General features: G+C 35.0%; 1 protein-coding gene across 7 annotated transcripts in view; it reads right to left on the minus strand.

Moving 5' to 3' along the window:
- The window catches only part of ROBO1 (roundabout guidance receptor 1), a 1106753-nt gene that overhangs the window by 633714 nt on the left and 449511 nt on the right, over positions 1–23528 (minus strand). The gene's annotated exons all lie outside the window — the stretch shown is intronic.

Here is a 23528-nt window from a genome sequence, read left to right on the forward strand (position 1 = left end):
TCAGAGCAAGACTCAGTCTGAGAAAAAAAAAATTTAGGTGACCCCAAATTTAGATTTTCTTGAGAATCTTTAAAATAGGCAATTTTTTTCTTTTTCTTTTGAGACGGAGTTTCGCTCTTGCTACCCAGGCTGGAGTGCAATGGCGCGATCTCTGCTCACTTCAACCTCCGCCTCCTGGGTTCAAACAATTCTCCTGCCTCAGCCTCCCGAGTAACTGGGACTACGGGCGTGTGCCACCACACCCAGCTATTTTTTTTTTTTTTTGTATTTTTATTAGAGACGGGGTTTCACCATGTTGACCAGGATGGTCTCGATCTCTTGAGCTCATGATCCACCCGCCTCGGCCTCCCAAAGTGTTTTTAATGAAAATAAAAGAACATACAATAGGTTGTGTGATGGCAACTCTATTGTAAATTGTATCTCACAAAACATACTTGGATGAACAATGACTAGATTTGTAGCTCTTGCTTGGCATGTATTATTTCTGGTCATATATTTGAAATTATTAAATATTGAAATTATTAAATATTATACAACTTATTATGTGTATTTGGGTTGGATAGTGTCCACCCAGAATTCATGTCTGCCAGGAACCTGTGAATGTGCCCTTATTTGGAGATAGGGTGCTGCAGATGTAATCAAGTTAAGCCGAGATCACACTGGTTTAGTGTAGGTGTCCTTATCTGGTTTCCTTCTAAGGGGGAAATTTGGACACACATAGGGGAGAAGCTCATTTGAAGACTAGACTTAAGCTGTCACAAACTAAGGAAGGCCAAGGATTGTCAGCATCCCTACGAAACTGGAAAGGAAAAGAAGGACCTTTCCTGGAGCCTTCAGGAGGAGCATGACCCTGCCAATGCCTTGATTTTGGACTTTTAGCTTCCAGAATTGTGAGAGAATGTATTTCCATTGTGGAAGCCACCTAGTGTGCGGTAATTTGTTACAGTAGACCGGGGGAACTAATACAGCATGCAACAACAATTATAATAGCAGCCAGCATTTACTCAGTAATTATTATGTATCAAGTATTATGGTAAGTGAAAGTTTGAAAGAAAAAAATTCGTATCAAATTTTTTGATACTTATGATTCTATTCATATCATAAATGTAGCCAAAGATGACTTTTTTAAAAATTTTATAATCAGCTTATAAATCATAAAATTCATGCCACAGAGTAGTATACAGTCACCCATATGCAAGCATCTCATTAATCCACATTTTTTTCTCATTTGCTCCTCAAGGAGATAGACGCCTTGCATTAAATTATACTTGTGTTCTCCTAAATCCACTGGACCATAAAACTGGCCTACATGACTCTGTTGACCTTACCAGCGTGATCTAACTTATGTTAGGGCACTTGGAATTAAGCATATACTGTCTGCTTTTTTTAAAATTAAAAATATATCCACACATTTATGGACTGTGCAGAAATATACATAGCATTTGCTTTTATCTCCAGGGTGCCAAAATAAAAATTAAATTCAATACAAATAAATTATTAGCAGTGTGTAGACAAAAAAGAAATTGCTTGACGAAATTCCCTAAAAGTTTTAATAATCCATGTTTGAGTCAAAGTATACAGCCAGAGTCAGAAAGGTGTTTCTGTGGTAGCACTGTCACTAACAGACTCCAGATGTGCCATTAGAAGGCACAAAGGAAAGCCCCAGCAGTTTGGGCATTCAGAGAGACTCTGTGCTAAGGTAAACATAGCCTAGAATGAATGGGAGGCTATTCTTTGCCCTCACAAGAACATATTTTAATTCTTACAGTACTCAGTGTGTGTTCCAATTCATCACCAAACACTTAAAAACAATGGCATTGAAGACGTGTGAAGGAGCTGTTAGGCCTACTTGCTAGACTTCTGGCTATTTTGGCTTCGTGAGAAAATGGTGGGTGCCTACTTATGTTTTTTAGTTGAAGATGGCATTCAAGGCTTGCAGGAATTCTCCCATGCCAATTAGAACAAGGAAAGACAAAAACAACATTAAAAGTTATAGGCACAGGGCAAACAGAGACAAAATTGAGTTGGACTTAGGGCTGGATCTTCATTAAATACGAAATTCCTGCAAGTGCAAAATCTTACTAATGAAGGAGGAAAAGGGAAAGAGTAGCGTGAGTATATCTTAGACTCTAAGATTTAGTTTCCCCAATACTCCCTAATGAGCATTCTGACTATAACTAAGTAACTTACATGTGTAAAACATATGGATTTTTTTCAAGTGATTAAAACAAAGTGTGACTGTGTAGTGATTTCAGCTCTGCCACATGTCTCCTCATGTGGTTTGGGTTGCAATGTGATTTAACCTCTCTGCAATTCAATTTTCTCGTGTGCCTTGTTAGGAGCCCTTATCCACCTGTCAAGAAGGCTCTGGAGTGACTTCTTTCAGTTATTTATTTTCTTGAAATGCTTTTCTTAACTCTAATATTGTACCTGTCTCTGGAAAATCATTCTAATACATGCTATCTCTGCAATAAATATAAAATGGATTATTCTTGAAACATTTGACCATTTAACTCTACCTATATTCACAGGATATGAGATAAATAACATTATGTTTGATATCAACAATATTTTTATCAATATATACGCATGCTATCAGCCCATTTTAACCCTATGTGCTGTTTTGCATAATAGGAACTTATAAGTATCTTTGACTTTTTTCTTTCATTTGTTCTATATAATAGTTATAGGCTTTTTAGTGTTTTGGGTACTTCTCAATCTCTTTTTACTTCTTCCAGTTCTTGATTAATATATATTTTCTGTCAGAGAAAGAAAGCACACACACACACACACATACACACACTCTCACACACACACACACACACACACAAATGAGACTTAATATGGCTGCCGTGGCACAAATGGATGATGGAAACAAGATAAGAACTAATGAAAACAATATCTGGCCCAATGAACCTGCAAAATCAGGAGGGACATTCATTTTTCTAACATAAACCATAGTACCATGTTATGAAAATAGCATACACTTGGAGAAAGAAGATTTAATCTGAAATATCAGCTCTCCTAGTAACTATATAACCTCTGGAAGTCTCTCTCATTGTTTTGATGCCCTTTATTGGATGTAAAATTCTCCAGTTAGGAAGTAAAGTTCATAGTAATCAAGATTGTAGTATGTTTACTCTGAGATGCTCCTCAATTCTCAGAGCTGTGCCTAGCATATTCCGGTAACTTTATAAATGTTTGCTGCATCAGTGGATGAGTGTACTTCAGTCTCTTCATCTGCAAGTGGACATTATGCACAGCGGTGCATGATCAAATGATCATCAAATAACAAAGTAAAATGTATGAAACAATAACTGTTACAACAGATAAAACTTCAATATATTCTTTCAAATAGAAGTTGAAAAAAAATCTTCCTCATTTGTTGGGTAATAGTGTCATCTCTCTCATCTATCAAACTAAAAAAAACAGGCTACTTGGATTTATGTGTCCATTATCCATATAAGGCCACGATGAAAAATCAGACCTAGGCAGCATGATGAGACTCTGTCTCTATAAAACAAATAAAAATAAAAATTAGCCGGGCATGGTGGCATGCCTGTAGTCCCAGCTATTTGGGAGGCTGAGCCTGGAGGATAGCTTGAGCCCAGGAGTTTGAAGCTGAAATGACCTCTTATTGTGCCACTGCACTGTAGCCAAGACAATAGAGCAAGGCTATCCCTAAAAAGACAAAAACAACAACGAAAATAAACACGTGTTTATCCTCATCACTGTTCTTTTCATATCCCCAAATGCAGTTTTGCCTTAAGACAAAATGGTATTGCTTTTGTAATTGATTTGGCTGCTGAGCTGAGGAATTTTCTGAATCAACATGTAATGGCTACATTAGACAACCTATTTGGATTGTCAGTAAAGTAGTACCGATAAAAGCAAAATGGGCCGGGCGCGGTGGCTCAAGCCTGTAATCCCAGCACTTTGGGAGGCTGAGGCGGGTGGATCACGAGGTCAAGAGATCGAGACCATCCTGGTCAACATGGTGAAACCCCGTCTCTACTAAAAATACAAAAAATTAGCTGGGCATGGTGGTGCGTGCCTGTAATCCCAGCTACTCAGGAGGCTGAGGCAGGAGAATTGCCTGAACCCAGGAGGCAGAGGTTGCAGTGAGTCAAGATTGCGCCATTGCACTCCAGCCTGGGTAACATGAGTGAAACTCCGTCTCAAAAAAAAAAATAAAATAAAATAAAAATAAGCAAAATAAAATTATTCTGCATTTTAATCATTGGTATCACTGTGTTTTCTCACTTAGTAGAAACAAACTATTGCTCTGGAAGTATAGGTAAGCACACATTCACACACACACATAATATTTTGTAGTGGTAATATATGAAAGGAGATTTCAGGAGTCAGAACTTAGACGCAAAACTGCATAATGTCTAATATTAATCGTTTGTCAACCACCCACTTCCCATCTCCCCCTCCACCACACCGACAGCAGGAAGAAGAGCATTAAGAGAATATCTTCCCCATGAGTGAGGTAACATCTGCCTCAAAGCTGGGTCAGGATGGAGGCTGGATCATCTCCTCAGCAAAGGGCTGTTCATGTGGAATAAGAGGCCTGTAGTTTAGCCTGAGGCCTTTCCAGGATTTAGAATGCCTAATTTGGTAGAAATTGTAATAAGGAAAGCATCCTTGTCACACTAGTAATCTGCATTGAATACAAACTTACGAGTACAAAATTCACACACACACTTTTCATTCTAATAGTTTTTGTTTGTTCGGTTGTTTTTTTCCCTTTGACTCTATGATTCAAGACAACAAAACTTTAAGGCAGGGATTCTTCCATCTACCCACTTACATAATGGCTTTCTGGATTTTCTGTTGGAGCTCTGTATAAAAGCCAAATAATACTTTATAAGTCTCCTCTTCTTTGGTTGTAATTAGGAAGAATTTCCCTTTCTTCCAAGCCTGTAGACACACGGTACCCATGTTCATTACCAACCTCACATTTCTAAGCACTTTCAATAGACAGCACTTGAGAGTATAGTTCACGGAAACAGCCTGACCATGTCAATCTAGTTGATTAAAAACAGTAGAACTAGTTAAAAGCTAGTATTGATAAACTTTGTATACAAGGTCATAGAAAGAAGATCTTCAATAAATGTGGAACGAGGAAAAATAAGAATTTCAATAACATTTTGCCAACATTTGGGATACAACGTTCAATAATAAGACAGCCTAAAGAGTAAAAACTAAGATCATAGTATTAGGATCTAGAACACATTCTAAATGTGTGGACTCATCTAAATTCTGCCATCAGGATATTTGATGAACTCATAAGACTTGAGTTTACAAAATGTCTTAAAAGTTATGAAGTACTAGGCCGGGCGCGGTGGCTCAAGCCTGTAATCCTAGCACTTTGGGAGGCCGAGGCGGGTGGATCACGAGGTCAAGAGATCGAGACCATCCTGGTCAACATGGTGAAACCCCGTCTCTACTAAAAATACAAAAAAAAAATTAGCTGGGCATGGTGGCGTGTGCCTGTAATCCCAGCTACTCAGGAGGCTGGGGCAGGAGAATTGCCTGAACCCAGGAGGCGGAGGTTGCGGTGAGCCGAGATCGTGCCATTGCACTCCAGCCTGGGTAACAAGAGCGAAAAACTCAGTCTCAAAAAAAAAAAAAAAAAAAAAAAAAAAGTTATGAAGTACTTTACACCTACTCACTTTATGTGATTTTAAAAAAATTCATATGATAACCTACTGATGAAGGTAAAGCAGATATATCTTAACTTTTAAAAGCAAAAATAGAGATGTCCTATTTTTAATGAACATTAAGGTTATTTTGGTACAGGAGCTCCAGGTGTATTTTTGCTGTGCACTATGCTAGTCAACCAGCTGCTGCTGCTTTTTTTTCTTTGAGACAGAGTCTTGCTCTGTTGCCCAGACTAGAGTGGAGTGGCACGATCTGCTTACTGCAACCTCTGCTCCTGGGTTCAAGCAATTTTTCCACCTCAGCCTCCTAAGGAGCTGGGACTACAGACTCATGCCACCATGTCTGCTAATTTTTTTATTTTTAGTAGAGAGATGGTTTTATCATATTGGTCTCGAACTCCTGCACTCATGAACTGCCTGTCTTGGCCTCCCAAAGTGCTGAGATTACAGGTGTGAGCCACCATACCCAGCCATCAATGAACTTCCTACTGATTGACTGTGTCTTACTTACCTCTACATTTCTAGACTTTAACTTGTAGTATGGTATGTGGTATTCTGTAGTTTTGGTTAAATCAGTTTATATACCTCAACACAGTCTTATTTTGTTGACACAACTGGTCTTTCCATAAATATGTATGTCTTCGCAGATTAAAAATATTAAGGCTTATGGAATAACTAGCTCTGTCACTTTCCAGAAAATAAGTTTGAAGTTGTAGTCTTTGTATAATGTTTCTAGAGGAAAAAACCCCATTACCAAACAAATGCTAAAAGTGAATTAAATTGTGTTTATTTAAGCATATTTTTAACTGTCAGACTGAGAATCTTGTCAACTGGTAAACTAGGGTATAAACTTGATTTTTATATTCATGATTGATTTCTATTAAATCTAGTTCATAACAGAAAAGGGGAATTTGTCATGTTTTCAGAGAACAAAATTACATAAAGCCCTTCTCACTTGCTAAAAATATCAAGTGGAACTCTAAAGTAAAAATTGAAGTTGGGGCCGGGCGCGGTGGCTCAAGCCTGTAATCCCAGCACTTTGGGAGGCCGAGGCGGGTGGATCACGAGGTCAAGAGATCGAGACCATCCTGGTCAACACGGTGAAACCTCGTCTCTACTAAAAATACAAAAAATTAGCTGGGCATGGTGACGCGTGCCTGTAATCCCAGCTACTCAGGAGGCTGAGGCAGGAGAATTGCCTGAACCCAGGAGGCGGAGGTTGCGGTGAGCAGAGATCGCGCCATTGCACTCCAGCCTGGGTAACAAGAGCGAAACTCCGTCCCCCCCCTCACCAAAAAAAAAAAAAAAATTGAAGTTGACACTCTGGGACAGAAGTGGGGTAAATTAAATCTTGAAATAATCATCTAAACTGGAACTCCCGCTCATTTAACCAGCCCATTAACTAGTCCACAATGAAGCTGTGGTTTGTACCATTCATTCATGGAAGCATCTCCATGTTTTGGTCCAATCTGGCATAGATTAATACATTTCATTTGTTAAACAGCTTAGAGTTGGAGTTGTTCACATTCCATTAGCTCATTCTATACCATAATGATTGTTTGAAGTAAGCAGGAAAGGGGGAACATTACTTTCATTTTGTAAAAAACGAAGGAGCTCAGAAAGGTCAGGTTGACTTCTCCAAGATCATCTGGCAAGGCGGTAGTTAAACTGATGTTAGAATAGTGGTTTTATATGCTCTTCTTGCTACACCACAATATACTGAAATGTTCCTTTTCACCTTAGGATGATAGTGAGAGTCACTCTCTAAACCCAAAATGATGATTAGAACAAGAATTTAGAGCAGAGGGGCAACCATAGTAGATTCAGGTTTGTGTCTTATTGGGGTTTAAAATTCCAACAGGAATTAATATTTTGGTTAGTAATAAATCTATAACCCAAACTCCAGCCTGATCCTAGATGACTTTCAGCCCTTGGGATGTGTCCCATTCCAATTAAGCGGTTTCTTTTCCTGTCTTGAAATGTGCTAACCATCTTTAAACATTTAGCTACAATGACTTCAGCCAGATGCTAAATTAAATGGAAAAAATTTGGAATTTGGTATTCTGCTTTCTCCACGTCTAATTTTATACCCCTGCTGCACTTTTTACAGCTTCAATTGACTTCATTTTGTACTTCATCTTTGTCGTTGTTGCCAGATTAACCACACAATGTTTTACTTCTATGCTACCAAGTAAACATTTTTTTCTCAGAAAATAGTGTACACATGTGAAATATGTTCTAATTCATAAGCATACAAGCAAATACACATTGACATTCTAAAATTAGTACAAATGATAAAAATATGACTGTGATATTTATAGATTTACTTGGTAATTTCTCCTTTTAGAAACTTAAAATTTTATTTTGTGTTCTGTTTTTTTTTTCTTCACACTATGTTAACCTTCTTTATGCATATTGTAAATATTTCAGTTTGTTTTGAACAGCAAAGATCACAACAGCATTTTTATCTAATGCTATGCCAATATTAATATTTTGTGTGTCATGTCATAGCAGCACTGAGAAAGAAACAGACCTTCAGTGTGAATTTCCCCAGAATTTAATCACCACCTTGGCCTGAAGTACCATTTGGGATTCAATTACTCAACTCTCTAGCTAATGTTTAATCTCTTAAATATTCTGTTTTCACTGGGAGACACAAACACAGATGAGCACAGAATTTGTCATTTCAAATTGTCAGACTGATCCCAAAACTCAAACCCTTCTTCCAATATTGTATAACTTCAGGAATGATATTACAATATTGGGAAATCCTATTAGGCTACTGCCTAGAAATCCATTTTAAAAATAGCATTTGTCATGGAAAAACTTGCAGTAACATTCATGCCACTATGTGTCATTTTAAAGACTTGATGCCATATAGAGATGCTTCTACTGAAGAGCAGAGCAAACACTACATGTATAATTTATTAACTTTGGATCTTGACCCTAAACATTGATACTCAAAGGACAAATTGCTCTACAATTTCCTACTTTTTTTCCATTCCCTCAATCATTTAAATCATTTATCCTTTGAGTTACAAACATTCCAAATACACTTTTTTGTGGTGTGGTGGGCGGGGGCAGGAAACAGGGTCTCACTCTGTCATCCAGGCTGCAGTGCAGTGGCCCAATCTTGGCTCACAACGTCCTCCTCCCAAGCTCAACGGATCCTCTCACTTCAGCCTCCCGATTAGCTGGGACTACAGGCACACGCCACTATGCACAGCTAAGTTTTGTCATTTTTATTTTGTAGATATGGGGTTTTGCCAGGTTGTTCAGGCTGATCTTGAACTCCTGGGCTCAAGTTATCTGCCCACTTTGACCTCCCACAGTGCTGGAATTACAGGTATGAGCCACCATGCCTGGCCCAAGTACACTATTTAAGTTATGTACAATTAATTATCACTGACTATAGTTATCCCAGTGTGCTATCAAATAGCAGGTCTTACTCTTTCTATTTATTTGTGTGTGTGTGTGCATTAACCATTCCCACCCTCCTCAGCCCCCACTAGCCTTCCCAACCTCTGGTGACCATCCTTCTAGTCTCTGTATCCACCCACAGAATGGAAGAAAATATTTGTAAACTACTCATCTGACAAGAGATTAATAAACAGAATACATAAGAAGCTCAAACAACTTTATAGGAAAAAAGTCTAGTATTTCCATCAAAAAATGGACAAAAGATTTAAATCGACATTTCTCAAATTAAGCAGTGTGTGTGCTCACCCTCACTTTTATCAATAAAACATGATAATCTGCTACACCCAGTCTCTGATAAAGACAATCGATAAGAGAAAAGTGTTCAAAAGAAGTTTTTCCATTGTAAAATGCATTTGTAATTCTTGCTTCATCAGCAGGTACTGAGGCCCCTGAGACCAGAGGCAAATGTAACTTTCCCTCCCTTCACCAGTTTATCAAGTTTTAAGGAAATGTTGCGGCTGGGCGCGGTGGCTCAAGCCTGTAATCCCAGCACTTTGGGAGGCCGAGGCGGGTGGTTCACGAGGTCAAGAGATCGAGATCATCCTGGTCAACATGGTGAAACCCCGTCTCTACTAAAAATACAAAAAATTAGCTGGGCATGGTGGTGCATGCCTGTAAACCAACCTACTCAGGAGGCTGAGGCAGGAGAATTGCCTGAACCCAGGGGGCGGAGGTTGCGGTGAGCCGAGATCGGGCCATTGCACTCCAGCCTGGGTAACATGAGTGAAACTCCGTCTCAAAAAAAAAAAAAAAAAAGAAAAAAAAAAAAAAAAAAGAAATGTTGCAATATGTAATTAGAAAAACGTGAACAAAAAATTAATGTAATGTACTGAGCTTTCCTAAACACACACACACACACACACACACACACACACACACACGCACGCACATACACACGCACACACGTTTGTATTCCCATAATGTTATGGAAAGTCAGCTAACTTAGTTAAAATCTAATTTAAATCTGTCCTAATTATACAATCAAAAATTCCCTGAGAACTTACGTATAAAATCACCTCAGCTTCTTTATCATAAATATCATATTATTTAAAATGTGCTTTGGAAATATTCTGCTGGGTGTTTTATGAAGCTCAGAGTCACTGTCCTAGAGATAAAAGAATCTAGTGTTTGTATTTTTAATGTATTAGAAATGGATATATATCTATATTGCAGATCTGCACGTGTATGTATATTATCTGGAGTCGCCACAATTAGGGAAAATAAAATTTTCAAATACCTTTCACTGACACAACCTCACAATTCAAGTGTTACTTTTAGAAATACATAAACTATGCTTTATAAAGAATATTCTTCTCACTACAAGTTTTAACTAAGTTAGCTTAGACCTTACTTAATTTGTTATTATTGTGTTGTCCTTATTCTTCTGGTTATTACAGAGGGTTTTTTTTTTTTTTTTTTTTGAGATGGAGTCTTGCTCTTTCGCTCAGGCTAGAGTGCAATGGCACAATCTCAGCTCACTCAACCTCTGCTTCCTAGGTTCAAGCAATTCTCCTGCCTCAGTCTCGGGAGTAGCTGGGACTACAGGCATGCATCACCATGCCCGGCTACTTTTGTATTTTTAGTAGAGACAGGGTTTCACCATGTTGGCTAGGCTGGTCTTGAATGCCTGAGCTCAGGTGATCCACCTGCAGTGGCCTCCCAAAGTGCTGGAATTACAGGCATGAGCCACCACACCTGGCCGCTATTACAGAGTTCTAAAGAAAGTCTCATAACATTGAATCAAAGAACAGAGACTTGAGCAGGATAAAAGCCAATGCTGTCTCCTGCTCAATTTTAAACAGTATTAGTGCAAACTTACAGAGAACTTCAACTTCTGATGGGAGCAATCACAATTTTTTAAAAAAATGGCATAATGAATTATCTGTGACCCAAAATCATGATATCTAATTTTCCATATAACAACTTAATTTAAATATTCCCATAATTATTCATCTATAATCCACTAAATTAAGAGTAAACTCTGCTCAATTCTACATTTAATTTAGCATGGATTTTCTCTTACAGAAAACAAAAGAAACCACAGAAAGCAAGCTCTATTCACAGTACTTGTAAATCTTGTCCACTAAAATTACTATTTTTATTGTTCTTAACCATTACATACAAGCGATGCTATAGTGTTCCCCTATAGAAAAGACCCTGGTAAATATCAGACTGATCTGTTTCACTTACAATTGATTTTAAGGATTATGTGACTTTCAAGGAACACAGTATTTTATTTTTTGTATCTGTTACCTTACTAATTTGGCTGCATTTAAAACTAAAGGAAATACAATGTGAATATCTCTTTGCAGATTCCATTTTCACATCATGTAGAAGAACAGCTGTAAAAACATTCATTCTATTTTGCTTTTATTTTAAAGACTAAACAGCCAGTGGGTGTAAAAGCTGGATTGTATCAGACATTGTAAAAATGGGTTGTATATATTCAGTATAATGATTCTTAAACATATTGTGAAATTAAATTGTGAGTAAAGAAATGAAAAATATATTTTTATTCTACCATGCATTTTTAAGGCTTTCTCCTTTAGAGCTTACATTAAATCTGTTTTATAGTAGTTTCCACTTTCCTGACCAAATGTAGTAAGCTGTCTGATGTAAGTTGCTAGTATAGTTCGTTAGGCTTCCCTGACATACATATTTTTAATTTACTTGCAAAAGATATTTATGACCTCTTTTGTAAAAGACACCAAGGATGCTGTTTCAGATCTAAAAAAGAATTCAGTGTAAGTCAAGTCAAAATACTATATAATTTTATCAATATGTTACCGAATAAAGAAATACACTTCTACCTAGTTTGAGAATAATCAGAAATCAAGTGGTGTGCCTGCAGTTGCTGTACATTGTAATTGATCTACAGAAATTAGTGCTATGGTTTACTCAAGGTTGGAAAAGATCTTTCTGGACAAATGTAAAAATTTTACTTTATCTGAGAGAATTATGGGAGGCAAAATTGTTCAAAGATATTCTCTAATTATTTAGGCTTGTACAGATCCAAGAAGAACGTGCTCTTGGTCAACAGACCAGGCCATCTCTTACCTGGGACTCAGCAAAACAAGTAAAACAAAAACACAAATTCCTTGATGGAATTCCCTAGGTAACTCATTTGACATTTACCAAATAGTATGGCCTTTGAAATTTTTCCTCTGAGGGATCTCTCTCAAACACTGACTCAAGTCATTTTCCTCTAGAAAATCTGCAGGAAATGGGACTCTTTACTTTGGCTTCACTTTCTCATTGATCCTCTCTCCAAGCCCACCTAAGTCAAGTGTGGGGATAAAACTGAAAGACACATATTTTGGTAGATAACTTTAAGTGCTAGAATCTTATCTAATCAGCTTGAATCCTTTAGAGGTTGAAATGTTCAGAGTCACCTTGCTGATCTGCATTTGATATTTAGAGTGCGAGAAAAGAAACTTTTGTTGTTTTAAGACTTTTACTGCTGTCTGTTACTGCATCAACTAAGCTATCTTTCCTGGAAAGATTTTTTTCTAGGCAAGGAATGAAGGAAGCATAAACTTCGATTGAAGCAATAGGAAAGGAAAAGATAAGACAAAGTAAGAAAACATTTTAAATGGAATAAACATAGCTTACACTACTAAAAGTACAAAGAGAAATTGCTTTTAAAAGTGTCTTACATGAAAAATATATTTGAATTTTACTATAAAAACCAATATTATATTATATGTATTTTATATTTAAATGATACAACAATGTAAGTATTGACAGACTATACAATGTAAAGTTGTTTGACAAATGGGGAATTCCATGGTGTACTCATACAAATTAAATTGATTTTATTTTAAATAGTCCTGGTAGCTCTTGAGTCTTACAGAAATGTTTGAGATGGAGAAAACCTAATATAAGATTAAGTCAACCATCCTCTAAGTTCAAACATGAACCACAATTGTTCACTGATTATATAAAAGATTATAGAGTTTCAGCGACTGGTTTTAATTAAAACCCAAGATTTCACATAGGCACTCAACTTTGTCAAGCAATTGCATTTCATTTTTCCAAAAGAATTGTTTTCACATCTTTTACTATCATACTTTGTATATCTTCTCTTTCTTCGATTTTCCTACAACTATTTTAATCTGCACTCTCAACCCAGGAGATCATTTTCAACTTTTTGAGAAAATAGAAGCTATCAACTGAATAACACCTTCAATTTCTTGAAACTAAATCCTCTAACCTATGTACTCCACTTTTTTCATCTTTCTTCCTGTTACAACAAACACAGGATCTCCTGATAACAAAGACCAGTCTTTCTATACACTTACTGAATCACATTCCTCTTGCTTTCTGAAGGTCAGGGCTGGGTCCAGTGGCTCATGCCTATAATCCCAGTGTTTTAAGAGTCCAGGGCAGAAAAATAGCATGAGGACAGGAGTTTCAGACTAGTCCGGTCAAAGTAGCAAGACTCTGTCTCTAAATTTTTTTTTTTTTTTTAATTAGCTAAGCATGGTGGCCTACACCTATAGTCATAGCTACTCAAGAGTTTGAGATAGGAGGATTGCTTGAGCCCAGTTTGCAACTACAGTAAGCTATGATCATGCAACTGCACTCCAGCCTACGAGACAGAGTGAAACCCTGTCTCAAAAATATGAAGAAAATACCAAAAAACAAAATTGAGGACTTTGCTGTTCGATCTTTCACTCTGTCTCCTCCATCACCAGTCTTCCTCTTTTGCATCTTGCTTCTTGATTGCCTTATTTCTTCTCTTCTTCTTCTAATTTTCTTTTCTTCTTTTTCCCTCACACTTAAAACATTAAAAATAATGTACAAACATCCTCTAATATATAGTGGGAATAATAACTAATGGTATGGCAATTGCTAAAGACAAAAATCTGTGAGTCATTTTTAGTTCTTTTACTTATTTGACTCCTTCTATCCTATTCATCATCAAGTTATTGAATTTCTACCTCCAAAATCTATCACAAATCCTTGTGCCTCTTCCCATTCTTACACCAGCTTTTGCCCAGACAACAACTAAGCACTTAACTGGTATTTAAGCTTTCACAGATGCCCTCTTGGAAATAATAATTTTAAATGGAACAATGGCAAACATTAGATGACGTTAGTCCAAGCTTTGTACCATGGCCTTATTTGAACATACAGAACCTATTCATCCTGCTTTTTCAACTCACTGCATTCTGGCCATCCTACATTAATTGGAGACAGTTTAACATGCCAAATATTTCCCGGTACCATTCCTTTGCACATGTGGTTTTTCCCGAGAGAAACAGTATCTTGCTTCACCTCAATCTCTCACAAAGCTAGTCTTTCTGAATTTAAAATCTATATAATTATATAGATATATAAAAATGTGTTATATAGATGTGATATATATTATATATGTATATATATATGATATCTATATATTATATAGGTATGTTATTTATATATTTATATAGATATATATTATATAATATATATTTTATATTACATAGTATTATATAGATATGTATTATATATCTATATTATACAATATAGATATATATGTATTTATATATAATATATATTTATATACATATATATCATCAAGGACCTTTTCTTCCCACTTAAGTCTATCTTCTTATTTCATATGTTATTTAATTTTCTTCATTACAATTTATCTTTGCTTAGTCTCTCTTTCTCTTCCCACATTCAACTATTCATAAATTAACATTTTATCTGGCTCTCATTACGTTTTAAGGTTTCCAAAAGATAGAAAGCGTGTCTTTTAATTTAGCATTCTATGCTCATACCTATTGTCATGCCTGGTAAGATGAAACATACTAAATATGTGTTGAAACAATTACTCTTAAAAATATGATCCTTACCTCAGGAATAGGATACTGTACTAAACTCAGGAAGCATAGTTATAGACATGTAAATTTCTGGTCAAAGTTTTCTGAAAACATTTTGAGTCTTCATACAGAAGGCATTGAATGACATTACTACTAGCTGATAGGTTGGACAGCAATAAGTAGGCACAAACATATGTCACCACACTAAAAATCAATCTTTAGAGATATTCAATATTTAGCAATAATCTCGGTTGTATTTTAAGATAACATGATCATAATTTCTTTTTGTCTCTGCCAGAAAATTTTATTTTTATTTCAGGTTGATTAGTTTATTTGAAACAGCTGGATTTTAGGTTACAGTAGCAGCAGAGCCTGGAGGAGGGAAGAACCACAGAATCAGAACGCTTTGGTTTGAATCTTGGTGCTTCTACATTTTAACCACTAGGTCTGTAAAAGTTATTTCTTATTAGAAACACCATCCAAAATTATATTAGGTTAAAATTACTTCATAGAGTTTTGAGGTTATATAATCAAATTTTATATATATATATGTGTGTGTGTGTGTATACACACACACACACACACACACACACACACACACACATATATATATATATATATATATACTGTTTTAAACCATAGAATGCAAAGGTAACATATAATTGTTTCTGTTATCTTTCTCATCAGGGTAGAAATGAATATCTCTATTTTCTTTTAGAGATAGGATTAGGATTTAATTTTCAAATTGGAAAAGCAGATTTTTTGCTGAGGTTTTTAGGTCAGAACTTAGCAAATGGTAGTTCTCTATTCATTTATAAATTCTATCCCCATTCATGCATTTAACAAATTATATTTGAGAATTTACCATAAGCTAAGTACTGAGAAAAACACAATTATACAATGTGAATAAAGCAGGCAGAACCTTCACTAACGGAATTTAATATCAGAGAAGAGAGTGATATTAAGTAGATAAAATTACACCCAAACAATTATTTGCAAATTTTTTAAGCTATATAAAGGAAAATAATGAGGGATTACAAATAATAGATAAAAAGTTACAATGGGTAAGAATAGCTTTCAGAGTTAGTTACTATGTTGTGATATTAATAATAAAAATATGAAAAATAATTATTTTATTTTGCAATCAAATATTCTTGTTAATTGAAGAAACCAATACATAATAAAAGTTTGTATGCTGTAGATGTTACTACAAATGTTACCTTTTGGAATGATCCCATCATATTTTTCATTTTGTCATAATAATAAAAATACTTTGAGGGTTTTTTTTGTGTAATTTTACTGCATTAAAATGTTATATGACACAATGATATTGAAGATTAATATTGTAAAATATTTTATAAATGATAACAAAATGTGCAAAAGCAGTCCACAAGAAAGCAAAATATTAAAAAATTCAATTTAAAAGTAATGAGTGACAAACATTAGTAATAAGTACATAAAATTTTTACTTTTTTCTCCCTAAAGTTTAGGATGGATTTGTAAAAGTTAATGCCATTGTAAATCAATGCATTTACCCATAAGCTATTATATGCACATGCATGTAAATAAATCTTTTGTCCATTTTCTTGGAAGATTCCCATACACATTCCCATACACATCTGCTTTTTTTCCATAGATATTCTTTAAGATGATGAATGATTTAAGTTGCATGTCAATCAGAAGAAAATCCAGTGAGAACTCAAATACATGCAATTTCTATAAATAGCAATTTTGATTTAGGTGTTTTAATTAAATGATTTTTATTTACACAACACTTAAAGGGCAGCAAAATGGAAAGGAATGTCAATTAATATCTACTTGGTAATGTGAACATTACAAATATTCAAAGTTTTAAGTTTTCCAAAAATGAAAACAAACCTGAAGGAGATAGAAAATATTCTTCTTAGCTGCAGAATACTGACCTGTGGATCTATTTTCTGTCTGTGGGTGGTGGTTGCTATAGCTCCTTCAAGAATCCCAAACATTTCATGGTATATAAGAACACAGATGATGTATGTAAGCATAGACTTCACATTTTAACTAGAGGATCATTTTTATTAATAATGATATTGGGTCATAATAGAAATATTAACAAAAGCTGTTACCTGATGGAAAATAAATTGGTATCCAAACCCTGAGTAGGTCTATTTGGTTGGCGTCCAATGAAAAAGGATGGTTACAGCTGCATGAACTTGTTATAAATAACTGGTTTATAACCATCTGTTTGAAAAGGTACCCAACCCACTTTATACCAAAGTGAATATAAACTTTCCACTTATTTGGCTTGACATTCAAACTTTTAAAAATCTCATTTAGACAATTATACAAGGAATAACTATTTGGAAATTTGCTCTCTCATATTATATATAATAAACTACCTTTTACATATCTTGAAGTTTCTCCCATTATTCTCCTTTCACTTATATGCTTTTTAGTCCCTCTTGGTGTTGGTAGAGAAATATGTGAACTCTATATACACAAATGGCACGCTGTTCAATATGGCAGCCACTATCCATATATGGATAGTTAAATTTATGAATATAAAATGTAAAAATCAGTTTATTAGTAACGCCAGACATATTTCAAGGGCATGAAATGTACAATAGAACACTTCCATCTTCATTAAAACTTCTATAGGACTCTGCTTTTCTAAAAGGCTAAATATAAAACAGAGGAATATATAATAAAAATAGGTGTTGGAATATATAATAAAAATAGGTGTTGTCTATTACTCATAGTCTTGGGTCCAGCTTGAATGACTCTCCATTCTTGGGAGTACTCTGAACTAATCTTGCCACTCCATTCTCAAAGTTGAACTCATATTAGAACAGCTTCAGAAGTAACTTCTAAAAATAAAATGACTTAAATCCAATCAAGGTGACTGTCTAGGTTTTCATAGGTTGTAAAATTGTCCCTCGTTATGTGATACTTTACTCCTTCCATCAGTCTATGTAGCTAAAGTAGTCTAGACTGATGGAGGAGTGAGATAATAATGGTGGGAATCTTGTGCTTTAAATCTCTCTCTCTCTTTTTTTTTTTAAATCACTTCAGTGTCGAAGCTACAAAAAATTTGAAAACTTAGAAAGACCCATCTCATTTATAAGTACTTCAGGTAAAATAAATCTACTTGAAGTTTTCTTTTCCCACTTTCCACAGTTCTGATGCAAAACAACAGGCTGACTATAAGTATTGTGACTTTAAAGGATTTCTGTCAGTGATCTGTTTTTGCTATTTTAAGTCTTGTTTCTGATTTATAGCAACTCCTCCTATAACTTCATCATCTTTATGCAACTGCTTATTATTTTGAATATAATTTTCAATTTCATTTAGCTTTGTGTGTTTCTTGTTTGGCATGATATAAGAACACCAGAATTAGCAAACAGAGAAATTTGATGAAAGTCATCCAGTCATTTAGAGATTTAAGCAAATTATAAGATTCATTCATCATCCAGGGGAAAATTGTATTTCAGGCTAAATTAGGAGAGTAATATATTTCTAATCATTCACTGACCATAAACTGGAAAGAAAAACAGAAAAATTCATTGCCAGGTTTTTCTCTTCCAAATGGTTGTGTGCAGAAACAATGATCACACAGATTCATTTTGATAAGGCTAATTCCTAGTGATTCTGAATTCTGAAACAGATGTCATTCTTCACTTCATTGGAGGTGAGCCTTAAAAATTATTGCATCATGCTTACCATGCTCCTATTCTTTTGCTGTTTCGAGATTCAGACACATCAAAATTCCAGATTTAAACAAAACAGAAATTTTACTACAATATCAAACCTTTATTCTATAAGTTTGAAGTGTACTATAAATGATACTTAAAAGTCCTTAATGTTTTTTCAATCTTGAAAGTAAAACATTTTCATTTAAATATTTGGAAATAGTCTGCCCCTTTCTGTCTTTCATCTTCCCGTGCCACATGATGAAGATATTAACAATATGGTTTGATCACATCAGCCTTCTTAATAAAATTGAATTACATTGTTTTACTTCCCCTTTTACACACCGTGTTGATTTAAAATGTAATATTTTTATCTCAAGCTGGCACTTGATTCCAGGTTAACACCCCTTCTTGTTTTGATTCACTGCAATATATCCTGGTAAGAGTTTGCATTGATCATTTGACTTCACATCCTTTCGGTGGATTTAGATGATCACATAGCCTACTTATCTCACTAATCCCTTGGTTCCTAAACTTGCATCATTGTAGTTGACTGACATAGCTGTGCTAGCTTCTAATCATCATTGCAGAAAGATTTGGATTGACATGGGTTTTGCATATAGATCACATGGATGCTATTCTGATACAAAAAATTCTGGATTAATTATGGTTAATACAATGGTTTGTCCACACAAATGTCTGTTATATTATTTTCTGGACATTCTATGTATTTAAAATATTTCATAATAAGTATGACATTAACCCTTATCATTATAGAATAAATCACAACATCTCCAGTCAATTTGCTGGAAGACTAATCACTTTCAAGGGGGTTGTATTTATTCAATACTACTCTAGACAGTCAGGGGGAGATGATTTTTTTTTTTTCTAACTAGAGAGTGTAAATGTGGTACAGAGACTAGCATACAGAATTAGCCTCTAAATATGTGTGTTTATAGTATTTAAATTTTCTTAGCCTCATATTTACTCATAGAAAAGTATGATATTATGAAAATATGAGGGAAAATAATATGAGAAGTAAACTAGGTTATAATGTTTTTCCTAAAAGACAGGATCGGTGCCATATTCACTTTAGTATTTCAAGTATTTAGCCCAGTGACTTTCTCAGAGTAAGCATCATATCTCAGTGAATGAATGAATGAATGTTGTTGGTTTTACTTACGTCACATAACTATTTGTCACTTCCCTTTTAACTTTCTTTGTGCAAGATGGTCACACAAAATAGTGTAGTTTTTACTAGTTGGGGACAATGAGAAGAGACTTATTTATATATCTAGCAGCTTAATTTAGTTAGAGTGACTTTATGAGAAATTCTTGTCAATAATGTAATGATACTGTGAACACTGATTCCTCATACATTTGTTAGGGAAGGTTTTTCTTTTTCTGTTTTTTTTGCACCCTTCCAGTTTACTTAAAGTGAGCTTCAAGATTTTACTGAAAATTAATCATGTGTCTGTGAATTCTCAAAGGAATACATAGAAACTAAAAATGTAATTAGCACTGTATTTTAACAAAATTTGAGACTATTCTTCCCCCAAATATATGAGCTGCAGATGTGTTTACTCTGGCAAAACATTCAAGTCTAAAACAGCTCCCATCAACAAAGACTGAAAGATCCATTTCCACCCTAAAATCCTGTATTGCATATCTCACATCACTTTACAAATATTTCAGCGTACCATCCTGTATAGGTGTTTGCAGTGTTGTTTTAAGTGTATCCAAATTATCTCCCCAAAGAGGAAAATCTGAACATCACTTGCAGTAAAGATCACTGTTGAAGAAACAAATTAATCACGATACAAAGTGTCTGGTCCTGCATAGATAACATACGGTAGCTCAGTTTCTATTTTGCTTCTCCACAGGTTAACAAGCAACTACTAGGACATCAAAAGAAATGTGTAAGAGCCGTCGATGTCCTTTGGGGAATTTAGATAGGTTACATACATAAGGTTCTCTCTCTCTCTCTCTCTCTCTCTCTCTCTCTCTCTCTCTCACACACACACACACACACACACACACACACACATACACACTATTTCATAGAATTTGAAGATTATGAAAGAGGTTTTTCTCGTTTGTTGTATTTTATAAGAGGATTTTAACTTACTAAATTATGGCATTATCTTACTGCCTGAACACTAATACCAATGGTATCTTCCATTGGTATGCCTGGGGAAGAACATATTTGTCAACATTTATAATGTTAACATTAAGACAAATGCCAGCTTAAAAAACAACCAGATAAACTAATGTAGTGGCTCAGTAAGAACTGTGTAAATCTTATGCGTGCACTATCTAAAGGCAGTTTTTTTCTCCTAAGCTGCACCTGAATTGTTGCCATGAAGCAAGAGAGGCCAGCATTATCATATTGCAAGAAAATCCAAAACTCAGAATTTTAGCTTGACATCTGCCAGTTGTTAAGTTCTTGCTATTTCTTTCATTCATAAATGTTTCAGGCAAAAAGAAAAAAAATCTGCCAGCCATATTCCGCTCCAGGGCTGCCAGTTTATGACTTCTGTTGAAGCTAGTTAGTTTGATCCATTTGAGATGTTGTATAATTGGATCTCTTTCTATACATTTCTCTGGCCACAGTGTTTCTAGATAACAGCTTTTGGCTTGACAAATAGTTGAATTGTGCTTCCCAAACTCTCATATAATGTAATCATGTTTATCTTATATAAATACTCATTTATTATAAAATAAATAATAATCGTAATAGCAAATAGCTAGTTTTTAAAAAATTTTTACTTTTAAGTATTTGTCACTACCATTGTAACATGATTCTTTATATTAACATTGAAAATGGCTGTGGAAATAATAGAGTGTTAGATTCACAAGAAATACTATTATCATGTCCTAGTCAATTAACTGATCAATTGTATCTTTAACAGAGGTAGAAAAGTAAGCTGTAAACAGATATGCTTTCAAAACAAGTTACTCAACTATTGAGTGTCATGCATTCTTTACTTCTCATCTCTGAAGACAAATCAACGTGGATAAACAAATCATTGCCAGAATATTTTATTAGGAAGCAAATATGTGACTGAATCCTTCATTTATTTTTAAAGTCCCCTCAGTGTCTTTTTTTTAATCATTATTAAAATCACTGGTCCTGCTTCAAGTGATGTAACCCTGGGAATGTGTTTTTTTATCTTGTTCCTTACACAGCAGCTGCCTTTGATACAGAATTGACCAAGCCAATAGTCCACTAGTGGTTGAAGCTCTTTGCGTTAAGTAGTTCACATATATTTTTTTTACTAGAAAATGTTAGAATATTAAAAAAAAAAAAAAAAAAAGCTTATGTTGAGAAAAAGGAAAAGAATGCATTCTAGGCAGAGGGAAATTTAGCAATATGCTTTATTCCTGCTCTTTTTCTGCCAGGTACACTTATTGATCTTTCCAGTTACTGACTGTCTTCTATATACAGTCTTGAACTCCAGCGTAAATTAATCTCTTCCTCCTCAGTGAGATAATGGTATATTTATGTATGTGTATACATATACATTTGTGTATCTTTTACTATTCTCCCACTTTCGTCTTGGCCTGGAAAGGTTTATATAAGATTCCCATAGAGTCTATAATAACATCTGGCACATTTGAGTTATTGAATAAAGGTTTGGTAGAATGAATGATTGATTTAATAACTACAACGTAAGCCATTCATTATTGATCTTTAAAATTTAGTCAATTCATTTTCTAAATAATTTTAAAATGTGGATTCTGGAATATGTTATTGAATAAAACTGGTGACATGGAAATCTAATTGTAATACAGACGAAAAATGGATACAGAGTAAAATACAGAGTAAACAAATGAGTGTGTGTGGGGGTTGTTGTATTCTTCTCTAACTGCTATCAAGATATTAACAATGTAAGAGGAAATACAGAGCTAAATCTATTTTTTAAAAGGTCAGTGACTCAGCTTTCAGAAGCATTCACTGAGTACCTGCAGTGGGCCAGGCACATTAATATACATTGGAGAAAGGAGGATAAAAGTATTGAAAGTATGGAAAAACAAAATTTATAATGTATAAAGGTAAAGAAACAACACCAGGAATATATAGAATTACTTAATGAGAAAGACACTGAAAGTAATGAGTATAGTTCTATTATTACTTAAAGATTAGTCATAATATACATATACATATTAAATCTAACACAGTTGCGGGATGATGGAGCAAGATGGCCAAGTAGAAGCCTTCACTAATTATCATCCCTGCAGAAACATCACATTGAACAACTATCCACACAGGAAAAACACTTTCATAAGAACCAAAAATCAGGTAAGCAATCACAGCAACTGTTTCTAACATCATATTAAGGAAAGAGGCACAGAAGAGGGTAGAAAAGACAGTCTTGAATTGCCTGCACTATGCTTTCCCCATCTCCCAGCAGCAGGCACATGGCACAGAGAGAGAATTTGTGTGTTTGCGGGCGGGAGAGTGCAGTTATTGTGGAACTTTGCATTGGAACTCAGTGATGTCCTATCACAGTGGAAAGCAACACCAGGCAGAACTCAGCTGGTACCCATGGAGGGAGCATTTAGACTAATCCTAGCCAGAAGTGAATCATTCATCCCCCACTTTAGCCCACAGGGCTGATGTAACCCAAAGAAGACTACCTCAACATTTAATAACCAAACTCCCAAATGTCGAAAATAAAGGATTCTAAAAGCAACAAGAGAAAAGAAACAAGTAACATACCATAGAACTCAATACAATTGGCAGTGGATTTATCAGTGGAAATTTTGCAGACCAGGGGAGAGTGGAGTGACATATTTAAATTGCTGAAGGAAAAGGAATTTAACCCTTGAATAGTATATCTGGTGAAACTATTCTTCAGACATGAAGGAGAAATAAATACCTTCCCAGGCAAACAAAT

Source organism: Sapajus apella, unplaced genomic scaffold (assembly GCF_009761245.1).
Source record: "Sapajus apella isolate SASKATOON/1434 unplaced genomic scaffold, GSC_monkey_1.0 scaffold8, whole genome shotgun sequence".
Lineage (NCBI taxonomy): Eukaryota > Metazoa > Chordata > Mammalia > Primates > Cebidae > Sapajus > Sapajus apella.